A 21,748-nucleotide genomic window follows, 5' to 3' on the forward strand; every position below is an offset into this window, starting at 1 on the left:
GGTACTCACATATAACAGTCATTCCATCTGTAATCCATACAGTCAAAAGACTGAAAGTATTCCAGTGAGGGGATTTTTTTTATTTAAAAAAGGCCAAGTTAGTTTATCTGGCGTTCAATATACTAGATACAGTTAGGCCTGCGTTTCATACATCTGGAATTAGCAAACTAATGTGCTGGGGTTGGGAAAACATATATGTACCCATACTAGAATCTGTCAAAGAAAGCGGTACTCACATATAACAGTCATTCCATCTGTAATCCATACAGTCAAAAGACTGAAAGTATTCCAGTGAGGGGATTTTTTTTATTTAAAAAAGGCCAAGTTAGTTTATCTGGCGTTCAATATACTAGATACAGTTAGGCCTGCGTTTCATACATCTGGAATTAGCAAACTAATGTGCTGGGGTTGGGAAAACATATATGTACCCATACTAGAATCTGTCAAAGAAAGCGGTACTCACATATAACAGTCATTCCATCTGTAATCCATACAGTCAAAAGACTGAAAGTATTCCAGTGAGGGAATTTTTTTTTTATTTAAAAAAGGCCAAGTTAGTTTATCTGGCGTTCAATATACTAGATACAGTTAGGTCTGCGTTTCATACATCTGGAATTAGCAAACTAATGTGCTGGGGTTGGGAAAACATATATGTACCCATACTAGAATCTGTCAAAGAAAGCGGTACTCACATATAACAGTCATTCCATCTGTAATCCATACAGTCAAAAGACTGAAAGTATTCCAGTGAGGGGATTTTTTTTATTTAAAAAAGGCCAAGTTAGTTTATCTGGCGTTCAATATACTAGATACAGTTAGGCCTGCGTTTCATACATCTGGAATTAGCAAACTAATGTGCTGGGGTTGGGAAAACATATATGTACCCATACTAGAATCTGTCAAAGAAAGCGGTACTCACATATAACAGTCATTCCATCTGTAATCCATACAGTCAAAAGACTGAAAGTATTCCAGTGAGGGAATTTTTTTTATTTAAAAAAGGCCAAGTTAGTTTATCTGGCGTTCAATATACTAGATACAGTTAGGCCTGCGTTTCATACATCTGGAATTAGCAAACTAATGTGCTGGGGTTGGGAAAACATATATGTACCCATACTAGAATCTGTCAAAGAAAGCGGTACTCACATATAACAGTCATTCCATCTGTAATCCATACAGTCAAAAGACTGAAAGTATTCCAGTGAGGGGATTTTTTTTATTTAAAAAAGGCCAAGTTAGTTTATCTGGCGTTCAATATACTAGATACAGTTAGGCCTGCGTTTCATACATCTGGAATTAGCAAACTAATGTGCTGGGGTTGGGAAAACATATATGTACCCATACTAGAATCTGTCAAAGAAAGCGGTACTCACATATAACAGTCATTCCATCTGTAATCCATACAGTCAAAAGACTGAAAGTATTCCAGTGAGGGGATTTTTTTTATTTAAAAAAGGCCAAGTTAGTTTATCTGGCGTTCAATATACTAGATACAGTTAGGCCTGCGTTTCATACATCTGGAATTAGCAAACTAATGTGCTGGGGTTGGGAAAACATATATGTACCCATACTAGAATCTGTCAAAGAAAGCGGTACTCACATATAACAGTCATTCCATCTGTAATCCATACAGTCAAAAGACTGAAAGTATTCCAGTGAGGGGATTTTTTTTATTTAAAAAAGGCCAAGTTAGTTTATCTGGCGTTCAATATACTAGATACAGTTAGGCCTGCGTTTCATACATCTGGAATTAGCAAACTAATGTGCTGGGGTTGGGAAAACATATATGTACCCATACTAGAATCTGTCAAAGAAAGCGGTACTCACATATAACAGTCATTCCATCTGTAATCCATACAGTCAAAAGACTGAAAGTATTCCAGTGAGGGAATTTTTTTTATTTAAAAAAGGCCAAGTTAGTTTATCTGGCGTTCAATATACTAGATACAGTTAGGCCTGCGTTTCATACATCTGGAATTAGCAAACTAATGTGCTGGGGTTGGGAAAACATATATGTACCCATACTAGAATCTGTCAAAGAAAGCGGTACTCACATATAACAGTCATTCCATCTGTAATCCATACAGTCAAAAGACTGAAAGTATTCCAGTGAGGGAATTTTTTTTATTTAAAAAAGGCCAAGTTAGTTTATCTGGCGTTCAATATACTAGATACAGTTAGGCCTGCGTTTCATACATCTGGAATTAGCAAACTAATGTGCTGGGGTTGGGAAAACATATATGTACCCATACTAGAATCTGTCAAAGAAAGCGGTACTCACATATAACAGTCATTCCATCTGTAATCCATACAGTCAAAAGACTGAAAGTATTCCAGTGAGGGAATTTTTTTTTTATTTAAAAAAGGCCAAGTTAGTTTATCTGGCGTTCAATATACTAGATACAGTTAGGCCTGCGTTTCATACATCTGGAATTAGCAAACTAATGTGCTGGGGTTGGGAAAACATATATGTACCCATACTAGAATCTGTCAAAGAAAGCGGTACTCACATATAACAGTCATTCCATCTGTAATCCATACAGTCAAAAGACTGAAAGTATTCCAGTGAGGGGATTTTTTTTATTTAAAAAAGGCCAAGTTAGTTTATCTGGCGTTCAATATACTAGATACAGTTAGGCCTGCGTTTCATACATCTGGAATTAGCAAACTAATGTGCTGGGGTTGGGAAAACATATATGTACCCATACTAGAATCTGTCAAAGAAAGCGGTACTCACATATAACAGTCATTCCATCTGTAATCCATACAGTCAAAAGACTGAAAGTATTCCAGTGAGGGGATTTTTTTTATTTAAAAAAGGCCAAGTTAGTTTATCTGGCGTTCAATATACTAGATACAGTTAGGCCTGCGTTTCATACATCTGGAATTAGCAAACTAATGTGCTGGGGTTGGGAAAACATATATGTACCCATACTAGAATCTGTCAAAGAAAGCGGTACTCACATATAACAGTCATTCCATCTGTAATCCATACAGTCAAAAGACTGAAAGTATTCCAGTGAGGGGATTTTGCTTATAAAAAATAATATATTTCATTGTGGTGCGAGTTTAATCGCAACAATGAAGAAAAATACTATTAAGGGACGAGGACGCGGTCGTGGTGGTGTCCGTGGAGCCTCTGTTGCTGGTAGAGGACGTGGCCGTTCGGCCCCAGGCGCACACAGTAGGGAACGAACTCCCTCAACTAGCCGGCAGAATGTACCGCAATATCTCGTGGGGCCCAATGCCGCTCTTAGGATGGTAAGGCCTGAGCAGGTACAGGCATTAATCGATTGGGTGGCCGACAGTGCTTCCAGCACGTTCACCACATGGTCTTCCACCCAGTCTTCTGCGGAAAGCGCACAGGTGGCACCTGAAAACCAAGCCCATCAGTCTGTCACATCACCCCCAAGCATATCAGGGAAACGGTCTGAGCCACAAGTTATGCAGCAGTCTCTTCTTCTGTTTGAAGACTCTGCTTCCAGGGTTTCCCAGGGGCGTCCACCTAGCCCTTCCCCAGTGGAGGAAGACATACCATGCACTGACGCACAACCACTTATGTCTCCAGATGAAGAGGACATGGGAATACCACCACAGCAGAGTCACCGACTCTCTGATGATGACGAAACACAGGTGCCCACTGCCGCGTCTTTTTGCAGTGTGCAGACTGAACAGGAGGAGGTCAGGGAGGGAGACTGGGTGGAAGACGATGCAGAGGACGATGAGGTCTTAGACCCCACATGGACTGAAGGTCGTGGCGATGACTTTCACAGTTCAGAGGAAGAGGTAGTGGTGAGACCGAGACAACAGCGAAGCCAAAGAGGGAGCAGGGGGCCAAAGCAGACGAGCCGCCGCCCCCAGAGTTCGCCTGCTACTGGACATCGCCAACAGGGACCCAGCCCCACAAAGGCAGCTTCAAAGAGTTCCCTGGCATGGCACTTCTTTAAACAATGTCCTACCGACAAGACCCGAGTGACTTGCACGCTCTGCCATCAGAGCCTGAGGCGAGGCATTAACGTTCTGAACCTCAGCACAACCTGCATGACCAGGCATCTACATGCAAAGCATGAACTGCAGTGGGGTACACACCTTAAAAACCAGGCACTCGCTGAGGCTCCCCCTGCTCCCTCTACCGCTGCTGCCTCGGCTTCCGCCTCGAGAGGAATGTTGCCACCTGCCGAGCAGCAAACAGAGGATGTGCCACCGACACCACCACCACCGCCACCGTCAACTAGCGTCTCCACTATATCACACAGCAGCGTTCAGCTCTCAATATCTCAAACCTTAGAGAGGAAGCGCAAATTCCCCCCGAGTCACCCTCGAGCCCTTGGCCTGAACGCCAGCATTTCTAAACTGCTGGCCTTTGAAATGCTGTCATTCCGGCTGGTGGACACAGACAGCTTCAAACAGCTGATGGCCATGGCTGTCCCGCAGTATGTGGTTCCCAGCCGCCACTACTTCTCCAAGACAGCCGTGTCTTCCCTGCACATGCAAGTGTCCGATAAAATCAAGTGTGCACTGCGCAACGCCATTTGTGGCAAGGTCCACCTAACCACAGATACGTGGACCAGTAAGCACGGCCAGGGACGCTATATCTCACTAACTGCACACTGGATGAATGTAGTGGCGGCTGGGCCCCCGGCGGACAGTTCCTTGGCGCACGTCCTTCCGCCCCCTAGGATCGCAGGGCATCATTCTCTGCCTCCTGTAGCCTCCTCCTCCTACTCGGCTTCCTCCTCCACTGCTTCCACCAGCTCATCCGGTCAGCCACACACCTTCACCACCAACTTCAGCACAGCCCGGGGTAAACGTCAGCAGGCCATTCTGAAACTCATATGTTTGGGGGACAGGCCCCACAGCGCAAAGGAGTTGTGGCGGGGTATTGAACAACAGACCGACGAGTGGTTTCTGCCGGTGGGCCTCAAGCCAGGCCTGGTGGTATGCGATAATGGGCGAAATCTCGTGGCAGCTCTGGGACTAGCCGGTTTGACGCACATCCCTTGCCTGGCGCATGTGCTGAACTTGGTGGTGCAGAGGTTCATTCACCACTACCCCAACATGTCAGAGCTGCTGCATAAAGTGCGGGCCGTCTGTGCGCGCTTCCGCCGTTCACATCCTGCCGCTGCTCGCCTGTCTGCGCTACAGCGGAACTTCGGCCTTCCCGCTCACCGCCTCATATGCGACGTGCCCACCCGGTGGAACTCCACCTTGCACATGCTGGAGAGACTGTGCGAGCAGCAGCAGGCCATAGTGGAGTTTCAGCTGCAGCACGCTCGCGTCAGTCGTACTGCCGAACAGCACCACTTCACCACCAATGATTGGGCCTCCATGCGAGACCTGTGTGCCCTGCTGCGCTGTTTCGAGTACTCCACCAACATGGCCAGTGGCGATGACACTGTTATCAGCGTTACAATACCACTTCTATGTCTCCTTGAGAAAACACTTAGGGCAATGATGTTAGAGGAGGTGGCCCAGGTGGAGGAGGAGGAGGAGGATGAGGGCTCGTTTCTAACACTTTCGGGCCAGTCTGTTCGAAGTGGCTCAGAGGGAGGTTTGTTTAAGCAGCAGAGGACAGGTTCACAAGTCGCCAGCCAAGGCACTGTACTGGAGGACGAGGAGGATGAGGAGGAGGAGGTGGAGGGGGACGAGGATGACGCAAGTTCACAGCGGGGTGGCAGCCCAGGCCCATCACTGGTGCGTGGCTGGGGGGATACGGTGGACGATGACGATACGCCTCCCACAGAGGACAGCTTGTCCTTACCCATGGGTAGCCTGGCCCACATGAGCGAATATATGCTCCAATGCCTGCGCAACGACAGCAGAGTTGCCCACGTTTTAACGTGTGCAGACTACTGGGTGGCCACCCTGCTGGATCCCCGGTATAAAGACAATGTGCCCACTTTAATTCCTGAACTGGAGCGCGACCGTAAGATGCGCGAGTACAAGCGCACGCTGATAGAGGCGCTCTTGAGAGCATTCCCACATGTCACAGGGGAACAGGTGGAAGGTGAAGGCAGAGGAGTGGCAAGAGGTCGCCAACGCAGCTGTGTCACGGCCAGCTCATCTGAGGGCAGGGTTAGCATGGCAGAAATGTGGAAAAGTTTTGTCTCCACGCCACAGCTATCTGCACCGACACCTGATACGGAACGTGTTAGCAGGAGGCAGCATTTCACTAACATGGTTGAACAGTATGTCTGCACACCCCTCCACATCCTGACGGATGGTTCGGCCCCATTCAACTACTGGGTTTCGAAATTGTCCACGTGGCCAGAGTTAGCATGTTATGCCTTGGAGGTGCTTTCCTGCCCGGCGGCCAGCGTTTTATCTGAACGCGTATTCAGCACGGCAGGGGGCGTCATTACTGACAAGCGCAGCCGCCTGTCCACAGCCAACGTGGACAAGCTGACCTTCATAAAGATGAACCAGGCATGGATCCCACAGGACCTGTCCCTCCCTTGTGCAGAGTAGTCCTTATTAACTACCTAAAACATGTCTTGTTGTGCTACGGGCCACTTCTTTATTTGATACAAATTTTATGAAACCCACAGTTGAATGAAACTCTTCTCTGTCTGGGCGCCGGGGCCTAACCAGATGAAAGTGGCCGGTTAAACTAACGGGTGACATGAAGCCATAACCTCTGCCATGCTACCTCTGTCTTCTGTCTGGGTGCTGAGGTCTAAGTCAAATAAAGCGGTCTTCTGCTGTGCTGGGGGATATGAAGCTAATCTCTGACCTCTCTCCTCTGTCTGGGTCCAAAGGCCTAAATCACTGAAAGAGGCCTTCTCCTGTGGTGTGTGATATGATGCCAGAATATGTGCTGTGGGGCCTCTCTCCTCTTCCTGGGTGCAGGGGTCAAATAAACTAAATTGTGGCCTACTCCTGTGGTGGTTGATATGATGCCTGATTCTCTGATGTGGAACCTCTCTCCTCTGTTTGGGTGAAGGGGTCAAAGTAACTAAATGGTGGCTTCTCCTGTGGTGGCTGATATGATGCCAGAATATGTGCTGTGGTGCCTCTCTCCTCTTCCTGGGTGCAGGGGTCAAAGTAACTAAATGGTGGCTTCTCCTGTGGTGGCTGATATGATGCCAGAATATGTGCTGTGGGGCCTCTCTCCTCTTCCTGGGTGCAGGGGTCAAAGTAACTCAATGGTGGCTTCTCCTGTGGTGGCTGATATGATGCCAGAATATGTGCTGTGGTGCCTCTCTCCTCTGTCTGGGTCCAAAGGCCTAAATCACTGAAAGAGGCCTTCTCCTGTGGTGTGTGATATGATGCCTGAATATGTGCTGTGGTGCCTCTCTCCTCTTCCTGGGTGCGGGGGTCAAAGTAACTCAATGGTGGCTTCTCCTGTGGTGGCTGATATGATGCCAGAATATGTGCTGTGGGGCCTCTCTCCTCTTCCTGGGTGCAGGGGTCAAAGTAACTCAATGGTGGCTTCTCCTGTGGTGGTTAGTATGATGCCAGAATATGTGCTGTGGGGCCTCTCTCCTCTTCCTGGGTGCAGGGGTCAAAGTAACTCAATGGTGGCTTCTCCTGTGGTGGCTGATATGATGCCAGAATATGTGCTGTGGGGCCTCTCTCCTCTTCCTGGGTGCAGGGGTCAAAGTAACTCAATGGTGGCTTCTCCTGTGGTGGCTGATATGATGCCAGAATATGTGCTGTGGTGCCTCTCTCCTCTGTCTGGGTCCAAAGGCCTAAATCACTGAAAGAGGCCTTCTCCTGTGGTGTGTGATATGATGCCTGAATATGTGCTGTGGTGCCTCTCTCCTCTTCCTGGGTGCGGGGGTCAAAGTAACTCAATGGTGGCTTCTCCTGTGGTGGCTGATATGATGCCAGAATATGTGCTGTGGTGCCTCTCTCCTCTTCCTGGGTGCGGGGGTCAAAGTAACTCAATGGTGGCTTCTCCTGTGGTGGCTGATATGATGCCAGAATATGTGCTGTGGGGCCTCTCTCCTCTTCCTGGGTGCAGGGGTCAAAGTAACTCAATGGTGGCTTCTCCTGTGGTGGCTGATATGATGCCAGAATATGTGCTGTGGTGCCTCTCTCCTCTTCCTGGGTGCGGGGGTCAAAGTAACTCAATGGTGGCTTCTCCTGTGGTGGCTGATATGATGCCAGAATATGTGCTGTGGGGCCTCTCTCCTCTTCCTGGGTGCAGGGGTCAAAGTAACTCAATGGTGGCTTCTCCTGTGGTGGTTAGTATGATGCCAGAATATGTGCTGTGGGGCCTCTCTCCTCTTCCTGGGTGCAGGGGTCAAAGTAACTCAATGGTGGCTTCTCCTGTGGTGGCTGATATGATGCCAGAATATGTGCTGTGGGGCCTCTCTCCTCTTCCTGGGTGCAGGGGTCAAAGTAACTCAATGGTGGCTTCTCCTGTGGTGGCTGATATGATGCCAGAATATGTGCTGTGGTGCCTCTCTCCTCTTCCTGGGTGCGGGGGTCAAAGTAACTCAATGGTGGCTTCTCCTGTGGTGGCTGATATGATGCCAGAATATGTGCTGTGGTGCCTCTCTCCTCTTCCTGGGTGCAGGGGTCAAAGTAACTAAATGGTGGCTTCTCCTGTGGTGGTTGATATGATGCCTGATTCTCTGCTGTGAAACCTCTCTCCTCCATCTGGGTGTAGGGGTCAAAGTCTTTCAAAGTCGCCTTCTCCTGTGCTGATTGATATAAAGCTGATGGTTGTGCCATCTGACATGGTTGCCAGGGTCTGATTCAATGGGGGCCTACTCCTGTGGTGGGTGATCTAAATGCCTGATTCTCTGCTGTGAAACCTCTCTCCTCCGTCTGGGTGTAGGGGTCAAAGTCTTTCAAAGTCGCCTTCTCCTGTGCTGATTGATATGAAGCTGATGGTTGTGCCATCTGACATGGTTGCCGGGGTCCCATTAAATTGGGGCCTACTCCTGTGGTGGGTGATCTAAATGCCTGATTCTCTGCTTTGAAACCTCTCTCCTCCGTCCGGGTGTAGGGGTCAAAGTCTGTCAAAGTCGCCTTCTCCTGTGCTGATTGATATAAAGCTTATGCTTGTGCCATCTGACATGGTTGCCGGGGTCTGATTCAATGGTGGCCTACTCCTGTGGTGGGTGATCTAAATGCCTGATTCTCTGCTGTGTAACCTCTCTCCTCCGTCTGGGTGTAGGGGTCAAAGTAACTAAATGGTGGCCTACTCCTGTGGTGGGTGATATGATGCCTGGTTCTCTGCTGTGGGACCTCTCTCCTTTGTCTGGGTGCTGTGGTCAAAATAATAGTAAGTGACCTTCTCCATTGGTGGGTGACTTGAAGCCTGATTCTGTGCTATGGGACCTCACTCCAATTAATATTGTTTAATTTTTATTTATTTTATGTTAACTCATCATTTCCCTATCTACATTTGTTTGCAGGGGATTTAACTACATTTTGCTGCCTTTTGCAGCCCTCTAGCCCTTTCCGGGTGTGTTTTACAGCCTTTTTAGTGCCCAAAAGTTCGGGTCCCCATTGACTTCTATGGGGTTCGGGTTCGGGATGAAGTTCGGGTCGAGTTCGGATCCCGAACCCGAACATTTTTCGAAAGTTCGGCCGAACTCGTCGAACCCGAACATCCAGGTGTTCGCTCAACTCTACTCACAAGCAGTCCAAAACAGATCAGTTTGCATTCTAATGAATGGAAAAGGATCCGTTCAGAATGCATCAGTTTGCCTCTGTTCCGTCTCCATTCCGCTTTGGAGGCGGACACCAAAACGTTGCTTGCAGTGTTTTGGTGTCCATCTGATGAAACTGAGCCAAACGGATCTGTTCTGACACACAATGTAAGTCAATGGGGACGGATTTGTTTTCTATGACACAATAGAAAACGGATCCGTCCTTTATTGACTTTCAATGGTGTTCAAGACGGATCCGTCTTGGCTATGTTAAAGATAATACAAACTGATCCATTCTAAACGGATGCAGACGGTTGTATTATCTGAACGGATCCGTCCATGACAGATCCGCACAAAACACGAGTGTGAAAGTAGCCTTACTTGAACTTCCTGGACAACTGTAGACGAGTGGCTGTCCTATGATCTCTAAGGAGAACTTCTTCCTGCAGAACCATTTGTCTGTACTGACTGATTATTGTGATCTACAGCATCCTGTTTGAGAGACTGATATTTTTCGTTGCATTGAGATGGTGCTCCCCCTTGCTAAACAGAATGACATGCGATTGCAATAGGCAATTCCTTCACTCCAGATATGTTGTTATTTGGTTAAGCAATGGGGAATACCCCAAAAACTTTTTTTGCACATCTAACCTTAGATGCAGTGTTATGATATATAGCTCTGTCGGAGTACAGTAGTTAATTTGCTGGTATCAGATTTTAAAGTCAGGCTGGCGGATACAACAGAGACCTGGCTGTTGGTAACAGCCAGGCTTCTGCAACAGATGAAGTGAACGCACTTTTGTCTAGAAATCCTACCGCACTTTGTTTATGCCGCAATCCCTCTGGAGTGACATTGGAAGTCATAGTGATAAATCTGGAGTGAAACTCATTAACATGCCTAGCTTCGCATTCCCCCCCCCCACCCCCCGTACATAAAACGTTTGCAACATTTCTTCTCCAGAAAACAGGCATAAAATTGGATATAGTACCCCCAATGTCTGTAGTGAATTTCATAATGCACTATAGATTTTAAAGTAAGATCTGGCTGGCTGCTTAAAACAATGCAAAAAGCCCCAAACATTGCTGTGGAAATTCTGATGGTTAACTTCAAATACTCCTAAACTCCAATACCCCTAAAACGGTAGGCACAGCCATAATGGGATCTACATAGAAAGAGACACTCTGTTACTCTGCATGCATGCACGTGCATCTCTGTGCGCCAGGAATAAAAATCTTGACTTACCACCAGTTTTCTGGTGTAAGTTATAGAAAATCCGCTAAGATCCACCCCTACAGTGCCAAGAGTCACTGTTATATTTCTTAAATTGGCGACATATACATTATCGCCACATTACATTACCCATACTCATTTGGTCATTGTTTTTTTCTGTGTACATACACTAGCGGACAAGTAATATAACCCCTTAACGACTGTTGCTGTCAGCAGGATATGAAGGTCCTCAGTCTGCAGCAATGTCTTTTGGCATTGTTGCAAATAAGGGGGGACAAATGGCTGCCGGAGCGCTCCAGCGCTAAGAACTGGCTTTTACTTACAGCCTATGTTCCTACCTTTGTGTCCAGCATAACAGCCGGGATCTGATGAAGCTCCGACCCTGGATGTTAACCCTTTGATCTTGGCGTGATTCATACTGCAGCATGATCAAAGATGTCTCCCCCTGCAGTTGGATCACTGGGTTTCGCAGTGACCCGATTGTAGCTGGGTGAGCAATATTTAATCAGTCCTGGGGACCTATGAAGGGTGTCTTCCCAATAAGCAGGCTGTTAGTGCACACTAGTGTTACCCTAAAAGCAGCCTGTGTCATACTGACACAGAGCATACTGTAATGTATTAGCATACAGGAGTATGTGAAATTAAGTTCTAAAACAGTGATCTTGTAATGTGATGTAACAAATGTTATAAATAATGCAATACAAAAAATGTTAACAAAATCACAACCCCACAAAAATATTACCATTAGTTACTGTAAAAAAGATTTGACTGTGTACACATTTAATAAAAAAAAATACACATATTAGGTATCCACGTGACCGTAATAACCTGGCAAATTTAATTATCAGTTTTTTTCTATATTTCTGCAGCAAAAACATTACAACGTTACACTGTAATTTTATATGTATCCCTAAACAAAAAAAAAATCAAATCAAAATTTTTAGACAGCCCTGTGAGTAAAATAAAATAAAAAAAGTTACAGCTGCTGTAATGCAGAGAGGTAAAAACTAAAAATATTTCTGGTCATTAAGGCTTTTCAGGCCTAGTCATTAAAGGGTTAATAAAGTGGCCTTTTCCTCCTCCTCCACCATAAGGCCTCTTGCACACGAACATTGTGCATCTGTTCCGTGCATTGGAGATTGCAATTTGCTTGGCGATAACAGGGATTGCAGAAATTTAAACTCTCAGATGCAGTGGTCAAATGTGACCATGGCATCTGAGTGCTGAAAATCCAAAAGTGAAGACTTCTGGGCCTGGAACGCCTCCCCAGCTCAGCAATCGGGACATGCCATCAGTCTCTCTAAAGAAACCCAGTGTATCTGAGGCCTGCAGGTGGCAGGGCTTCATAGTATAACAGCAAATTGGGCTTATAATGCAGTACTAATTCACTGCAATGTAAGCTAAAAACATTCTGAAGATCACATATTCTAGACCCCTGTGGGTTCTAAAAAAAATATGAAAATATGAAAAAAATGTATATGACAGTTCAAATCACCCCCTTTCCCAAGAATTAAAATAAACAATAAAAAATAAACATCATAGGGATCACTGTTTCCCAAAAGGCCAAACTATTAAAATATAAATGTGTTTATCCCGTACAGTGAACACTGTAATGGAAAAAAATCATAATGGCTGATTTGCCATTTTTCATTGCTTCACTTCCCAACAAGAATTGAATAAAAAGCGATCAAAAAGTCATACGCACTCCAAAATGGTATTGCTAAAAACTATAAATTGCCCCACCAAAAAATGAGCCCTCACTCAGCTTAGAAGACATAACTATAAAAAGTTATGGGGTTCAGAATATGGCGACGAAAAGAAAAAAATAATTTCTCCCAAATTTTTATTTTTTCAGTATTAAAACAAGAAAAAACTATGTAAATATGGTATTGTTGTAAACGTACTAACCTGAAAAATGTTAAAAAGAAACTGTAAAACTGCAGCGGAGTTGCTTTTTTTTCTTCCAGTTTCTATTCCACCCCATTTGGAATTTTTTCCAGCTTCCTATTACATTATATAATAAATGGTGCCATTAGAAAGTACAACTTGTCCTGCAAAAAAACAATCCCTCATACGTATGTGGCTCCGGGAAGGCAGAGAGTGAAAAACGAAAAGCAGGGAAGTGAAAACAAAATATCTTCTAGGGTTTAACCCCATGGCGACTTCCGCCGTACACGTGGCCTCCGGTTTTCTGCTGTTTCAAACAGCAGAGACCAGTGTCGGATGTATGCGATCAGTCCTATGGCCGATCGCATACATTTAACCCATCATTTGACCACAGCATCTGAGCGGTCCGGAAGCGGGAGCCTGGCGCTCCCTCACTCATAACAGCTTTCCCCAGCTGAGATTGGGCAACCTGTTATGGTACAGTAATAGCCCAAAGCCTCAAGCAGGCTTAGAGTGAGTTCACATCATTGTTATGGATTCTGTTATTGTTTTCCGTTATATCATGGTTATAACGGAAAATAACAGAATCCATAAGATGGAAGTCCAAACGGAAGCCTTTAAGAGGCTTTCCGTTTTAATCCTTCATAATACAAGTCTATGGGCAGACTTCTATTATGACAGATCAAAACGGAATGCCTCTTAAAGGCTTCTATTTTGACTTCCGTATTATGGATTCCGTTATTTTCCGTTATAACCATGTTATAACGGAAAACAATAACGTAATCCATAAAGGTGATGTGAACTCACCCTTAGATAGCTATTATTAGAATATACCAATACAGGCCTACAGGAGGCAGCACTGTATTGGTATATTGTAAATTAAGTGCTGTATGATTGCCAGTTATAGTCACCCGGGGTGACTTTAAAAAAAAGTTAATTTTTTTTTACAAATATTTAAATAATTAGAAATAATATAAAAGTTCAAATCACCCCCTTTCCCCAAATAAAAATACATAACCAATAAAAAAATACACATCATGGGCATCACCGCGTGTGAAAACTCCTGTACTATTAAAATATAACAATATTTATCTCGGATGGCCAATTCGCTATTTTTGGTCACTTCACCTCCCTAAATTTTTTTTAATAAAAACTGATCAAAAAGTCGCACACACTTCCAAATGGTACAACTGAAAAGGACAAGTCACCTCACAAAAAAATTAGCCCTCATACAACTCCGTACACATAACTACAAAAAAGTTCTAGGGGTTAGAATATGGCGATTAAAACACAAGAAAAACTATACAAGTATTGTATCGTTGTAATTATACTGACCTGCAGAATGAAGGGGAACAGATAAGGAATGTCGTAAAAAACAAACAAACATAAAACTGTGGTAGAATTTGTTCTTTTTTTCTAATTCCACCTTACCTGGAATTTTTTTCCAGCTCCCTACTACATCATATGAAATGTTAAATAGTGCCATTAGAAAGTGCAATTTGTCCTGCAAAAAATAAGCCCTCATAAGGCTATGTGAATGGAAAAAAAAGTTATGGCACTGGGAAGGCGGGGAGTAAAAAACAAAGACACAAAAATGGAAAATCGCAAGGTTCTCTAAGGGTTAAAGGATATCTGAAAGCGTATACCGTGGTCACTATTATTCACCCACCTACACTAGATATATGTCCAGTTTTTGCTGTAAAAATGTCGCATGACATGCCAATTGTGACTTTTTTGCAACATTTCTGCCACATTTTGGAGACATGCCACTTTTCAAAGTGGTCTATGTTTAAGGCAGAAAAGTGAGATTAGACCTGGAATATGGCACATTTATTAATTGGGACACTTGACATGTCTTAGAAAAGTTGCATCCTACACCAGGCAGCCCCTTGGTATATTTTTTAACAGAATGCAGTTGCATCAAATACATGAAAAATGAGCACAATTTCATAAATTTGGTACTGCCACACAATACAAAACCAGACCAGACTTGAAAACGATCTCAAATGATAACCCCCTGTATCCATATCTCCATAATACAGCATGCCACAGTTTATACATGCTCTATGCGAAGAAAACTCTGTATGAAATTAGAGTCACTGTATGAACATATAGATTTCCAGAACACCGATGCAGAATACGACTCTGTGCATGAGCCCTATAGGGTGCATTCACACGTCTGCAAGTGTTTTGCGGTCCGCAAATCGCTGATCCGCAAAACACGGACACCGGCCATGTGCGTTCCGTATTTTGTGGACCCCACATTGCCGGCACTGTGGCTGCAGACAAGAATAGGACATACTCTATCTTTTTTGCGGAACGGAAGTGTGGATGCGGACATCACGGTGTGCCATTCGCATCTTTTGCGGCCCCATTGAAATGAATGGGTCTGCACCTGTTCCGCAAAATTGTAGAACGGATGTGGACCCCTTCATGCGGACGTGTTAATGGACCCTAAGACTAATTCTGTGCTACAGTTATTGATGACCTATCCTCAGAATCAGTCATCAGTATCAGATGGGTCGGGGTCTGACACCCTGACACACCCACTGATCCGCGGTATCAGACTGCCGTGGCACCAGAAACTAACGATATACGGAGATGAAGCAGAAGTCTCTGTATACTGTGTAGTTTCTGGCACCAGCGTACTGAAGCTTTGCTGGGAGCTGAGCTGCAGTACCTAAGCATGGCCACTACACAGTGTATGGCGCTGTCTGCCTCCAGCTCCATACACTGTACAGTTTCCGGTACCACTGCAGTCCAAAACAGCTGATCGGTGAGGGTGCTGGGTGTCATCAATATCTATGGCATGGAGAACCCATTTAATCTGGTTGAAGGCATCTATAGGATCCGAAGTAAGATAGAAATTTAAATGAGGCACGTTCTGATTATACATGTATTCAAAGTGTATGTGAATTTAGATAAATTCATTTAAAGAAACGACTATAATTCTGCACCACTTTCCAAATGGTCCACAATGTGCCTGATTTAATAAATGGAATATTTGGGCCCAGGCCAACCTCTCTTAACAAATAAGAAACAGCAGGGATATGAGGGAACGTCTATAACAATAAATAAAATAAAATGAAATAAATGAAATTAATATAAAAACAAAAGGAAATGAAATTCAATTATATAGTTCACCACTGCGTTAATAAATCTTCTATCGGCTAAAGGGTAAACTGAACTGGCGAGGTGGAGACCCGGTGGCGAATATCAATCGCAGAGAAGTAGAATGGATATATAGAATGTGCTCTTTACAACCTGATGGATTAAACATTGATTTTGATTTAAAACGGTGTCTGATAGATTGGCTACAAGCTGTTAGTAGTAGTGTAGCTATGAATGAACTAGAATGGGAGTTCTTATTGGTCGTTATAAACCAGGTGTCAGTTTTTGTGAATGGATTGACGTTGGGTGATAGTAGACGTGAGTGCAACCTTACTGGCTGAGCGATACCATGTGGGTAAATAGCGTAAGGCTAATAGTAGGGGTTTATTGGTTATAAGTTCTAGTTATGAAGGATAGATCACCGATTATGTGGGGGAGATACAATGACCCCGCTTATATACCCCACACACTCAAGATATTTTGAAGGTCTGTTTTTAAGAGATCAGGGTTGCTATATTGCGAATATTTAATACATGTGACACAAAATGAGTTTAATACAGGCAATGTGAAATTCTCATTTGTTAGAAAATGTTTTTTAATTGCTATTGAGATAGTGTTGTTTTTGTTTAACTTTTTATAATGTTTTATGATATGGGTATATGGGGAGGGAGGAGTATGCCTTTTTGTCATCCCCTACCCATATAAATAGAACACCCAATTGTGGGTGTAACATTCGCCCCTTGATGAAGCTATTCCGGCAAAACCTGGGTCGGGCGGTCTTGTGAACACGGACGATTTTATGGTTGTTCAAAGCCTGTTGATTTTATACCTTTGTGAGTATAATAAAACCTATTGTTATACGGAAAATTGGTGGAGCTTCACTATGTGCTCCAAACTCTAATATCCGTTTTTTTGGCAAGGACTATCCTCTGTTAGAACTCGGATGTTCGGCTGCATTAGAAAAGACTTATCCCCACCAACACTCAGAAGTCACAGCCTATATGTGGCAGCATGACCACCTTCACTGAGTAAACAGGTATATGAAGGAGCCTGAGGCTGGAATTGGAGACATGCCACCCCTGAACAATTTTAAAGCAAAGAGTACTCTAGACTAGTTTACCCAGATAAAGCAGGAGATAAACTGTGCTGGAGACAATGCTAATCTTAATTCTCCTAAAGGTGCCAATACACTTTCAATAGCTGTCAGACAAAAGCTTTTTTGGCCGACAGTTATCTCTCCTGGCTCCCCCATATACATGCACACTTGACTGAGATAAGCATATATGTGGGGATCAATGCGGAGAAAGGAGAAATCTGTTGGCAGACATTTCTGATGGTAGCTTATCTCCTGGGATAATTTAAAGGGTCACTGAGTTTTCAGCAAAGTTTTGATACATTATAGAGACACATCAAAAGTTTTGATTGTTGGGGGTCTAAGTGTTGAGACACCCATCTAAGTGTGGAGACACACATCAAGGAGAGAGAAGTGCTCGCAAATCGTACTCTCCCTTCCCACTGCAGGAGAGGAAGCGAGACAGACTCAATAGAAAGGCTATGGATTCGATTCTCCGCATGAGATGCATACGCTTCTCTCTCTCCTCGTCATAGTGATCAGTGGGGGTCTCAGCACTCAGATCCCCAAGGATCAATAATTTAGATACGTCTCTATAACATATCAAAAGTTTACAGAAAGCTCAGTGACCCTTTAAGGATTAAGGGTTGAAATCTGGAGTTGGGCTTTATTTGTATATGATATTTTTTTTTTTTTACTGGATGCTTCTTTATTAAATCAGTCAACTAGACTATTCCATTTAACAAAAGAAAAAAAAAATGCTGATGAATTACAAAAGGAAATTTTTTTTGGGCATATATTGGATCAAAGAGGCCCTATGACTGTGTTTGGTGTATGCATCAGGAACTGGTGATAAAATATGATTCCTTTTAAGAGGAAAGTTAGAAAAAGGCTCAGTGAACAGCTATAATAAAAATATATTGGCGACAAAAAAAAATGGATAAAGGTCTTAATAGTTGTTTTCACGTTGCATAATCAACGTGAATTATATCATTGACGTAATAACATCAGTGATAGATACAATGAACAACAGACCAGAAAGGAAACTTCAACATCTCATAGAGAATTTCAGATAAGTTCATTGGAGTCTTTGGTTAGTCATTAGGGGCAGGGGACACAATGACTGCAGAAATGATAAGGCTGGCACCATAAGGAAAGGAAAATCCTGTTTTTGTTTGGTCTAAATGGCTGATGGTGCTGAAATGAAAAGAAGGAGCTCCTGCCAAACAATGCCAGATATGGATCAGGTCATTAGTGATGAAAGGTCTTTAGCAGATGAGAATGAACATGAGAAGTGTTTCATTCTAGAATAATGATAAATCAACCCCCAATTACCGGTAGCGAGTCTCAGCATTAGTATGGCTAGACACTATAGTGACCACAGGAGTGGTAAAAAATTGCAATCTCAACATTTTCCTTTTAGTAGTCACACAACAGTTATGAATGAAGGAATTATTGCACCCTACCTTTTACTCCTATAGATATACATTGAAGTAAACTGTTGCCATAGATCCATAGTCTAATTGCTACAGGCTTTACATCAATGTGGTTGGTTTGTGGATGAAATTAAGTGCCCTTTTACAAATGTTCCTCTGATCATTATTATGCCCGATCATTATCATACATAAATGAGAAAATGATCCTTTGACAGGTGATTGTGTCCCTTATGTGTAATCAAAAATCATCAGTTGTTGGCAGTATATTGCCCCTGTGTAATCAAATTATTGCATTAAATCTCATGGCACTAATAGACATGCTATATAATTGGTGCTTGCTTTGGGCAAAAATATTTACTCATGTAAATGTGTCAGTAGGAGCAATATTTACAGATTGTGCTGCTGGTTTTGATAGTTTTCATTCATTCAGACTGACTAATTATCATTACCATTGATAGGAAGAAAGTACAGCATACAGAGAAAGTAGCGCTCAAAGTGGTGTCACATTGTTCACTTGGACAATGCTCAATTCAATTGTGCTATGACCAATACAGCCTGATACAACAGAACTCGTGTCTGGATAGATGGCATTAGAGGGGATGTGCCAATGTAAAAGTTATCTCCTTTACACAGATTATGGAATAACTACCTGAGCAGCAGGGTTCTGATTGCTGGGATCCCCACCAATCCTTATAATGGGGCCCAGTTCCTGCATCTGAAGGAGAAGCAGGTCAAGCATGGCCACACTACACTGCTTTATCTGTGCTGCATTTTATGTTCGGTTCTTTGATGCACTGTACAAAAGTCCTCTGAAGAACCTATGTTAACACTCATAGGGAAACGCATCAGGACCTTAGGGGTATATAGCATAAGGGACATTCACCCCTTTTAAGGCGATTACTTCTCTTTTAGGTAGGGAGAACTTGTAGTCACAGGGTGAGTTTCCCATACCCATCAGCTGCCCAAAAGTGTAGTCTATCACTGAATTTTACTCAACACTCTTGCGATATTGATTCTCATAATGCTAGTAGATTATCACAATGCAAGATTTGAGATCCAACATTGATCTATGATCCAATGGGAATTAAGACCTCCCACCATTTAGCTAAATCATGGAATATTGGCAGCACCAATGTGACAGTCTCGCCATTAATGATTGTGTTAAAGAGAAAAGTCTAATCATGAGTAGCTGACAGTTGAACATGGGTACACTGGTGCTACCAGTAATGTGGTCTTGTGGTATATACACTGCTCAAAAAAATAAAGGGAACACTTAAACAACACAATGTAACTCCAAGTCAATCACACTTCTGTGAAATCAAACTGTCCACTTAGGAAGCAACACTGAGTGACAATCAATTTCACATGCTGTTGTGCAAATGGGATAGACAACAGGTGGAAATTATAGGCAATTAGCAAGACACCCCCATTAAAGGAGTGGTTCTTCAGGTGGTGACCACATCCACTTCTCAGTTCCTATGCTTCCTGGCTGATGGTTTGGTCACTTTTGAATGCTGGCGGTGCTTTCACTCTAGTGGTAGCATGAGACGGAGTCTACAACCCACACAAGTGGCTCAGGTAGTGCAGCTTATCCAGGATGGCACATCAATGCGAGCTGTGGCAAGAAGGTTTGCTTTGTCTGTCAGCGTAGTGTCCAGAGCATGGAGGCGCTACCAGGAGACAGGCCAGTACATCAGGAGACATGGAGGAGGCCGTAGGAGGGCAACAACCCAGCAGCAGGACTGCTACCTCCGCCTTTGTGCAAGGAGGAACAGGAGGAGCACTGCCACAGCCCTGCAAAATGACCTCCAGCAGGCCACAAATGTGCATGTGTCTGCTCAAACGGTCAGAAACAGACTCCATGAGGTGATATGAGGGCCCGACGTCCACAGCCCAACACCGTGCAGGACGTTTGGCATTTGTCAGAGAACACCAAGATTGGCAAATTCGCCACTGGCGCCCTGTGCTCTTCACAGATTAAAGCAGGTTCACACTGAGCACATGTGACAGACGTGACAGAGTCTTGAGACGCCGTGGAGAACGTTCTGCTGCCTGCAACATCCTCCAGCATAACTGGTTTGGCATTGGGTCAGTAATGGTGTGGGGTGGCATTTCTTTGGAGGGCCGCACAGCCCACCATGTGCTCACCAGAGGTAGCCTGACTGCCATTAGGTACCGAGATGAGATCCTCAGACCCCTTGTGAGACCATATGCTGGTGCGGTTGGCCCTGGGTTCCTCCTAATGCAAGACAATGCTAGACCTCATGTGGCTGGAGTGTGTCAGCAGTTCCTGCAAGACGAAGGCATTGATGCTATGGACTGGCCCGCCCGTTCCCCAGACCTGAATCCAATTGAGCACATCTGGGACATCATGTCTCGCTCTATCCACCAACGTCACGTTGCACCACAGACTGTCCAGGAGTTGGCAGATGCTTTAGTCCAGGTCTGGGAGGCGATCCCTCAGGAGACCGGCTGCCACCTCATCAGGAGTATGCACAGGCGTTGTGGGGAGGTAATACAGGCGAGTGGAGGCCACACACAGTGTGACTCCAAATCCAGACCTCCATGGGTTGAAAAATTTGATTTCCATTTTTAATTTTTGTGTGATTTTGTTGTCAGCACATTCAACTATGTAAAGAACAAAGTATTTCAGAAGAATATTTAATCAATTCAGATCTAGGATGTGTTATTTTTGTGTTCCCTTTATTTTTTTGAGCAGTGTATGTATTGACAGGTGCTGTACTGGTTTTTCGAGAAGAACGTTTTATTGGTGACACATCCCTGAGTTTCAGGAACCCTATAGATATATATTTTTATATTGCTTTTTTGGGAGTTCTAATTTAGTTCAAATTGAGTTTAGTTCAAGTTTAGAAGTTAGATTTTAATAGGGTGGGTAGTGATCATTAATATTGATAACCTATTGCCTATTATGAGTAATTGGTCTGAGAAAGTTGAACTATGTTACAGACATTTTGAGAGATAAGAACATCCGCTATTGTTGGGAGTTTCCTTGCCAACCCATTTTTTCAAAGGCTGATGTCCAATATGTTTGGCAAGATCTTAAAGAGGCTCGGGAAATTTTGATTATCTGAGATTGGTTGTCTGAGGCCACAGTTAAATCCCCAGAAAGGGATCTACAGTAATCCCAGCTAAAATGCAGATGGACTGGTAACAGGTTTAAAATGTAATATAACTTGATTAGCCTTTTGGAACTTTGAACCTCATCTTTTAGGCCTGTTTGATTAGAACTCAGGTATAGGGCCCAAAGATATGACACCATATTTGGTTGCCCTGTACAACAGTTTATAATAATTTCTGATCAAGGGGGAGTTGAGAGGTTTGCTACTGTATTATTTTTCTTTTACTCTGTACAAATTCTGGTGGTGAACCCATTTACTGAGGC

The sequence above is a fragment of the Bufo bufo genome, chromosome 6, assembly GCF_905171765.1.
Source record: "Bufo bufo chromosome 6, aBufBuf1.1, whole genome shotgun sequence".
Taxonomy (NCBI): Eukaryota; Metazoa; Chordata; class Amphibia; order Anura; family Bufonidae; genus Bufo; species Bufo bufo.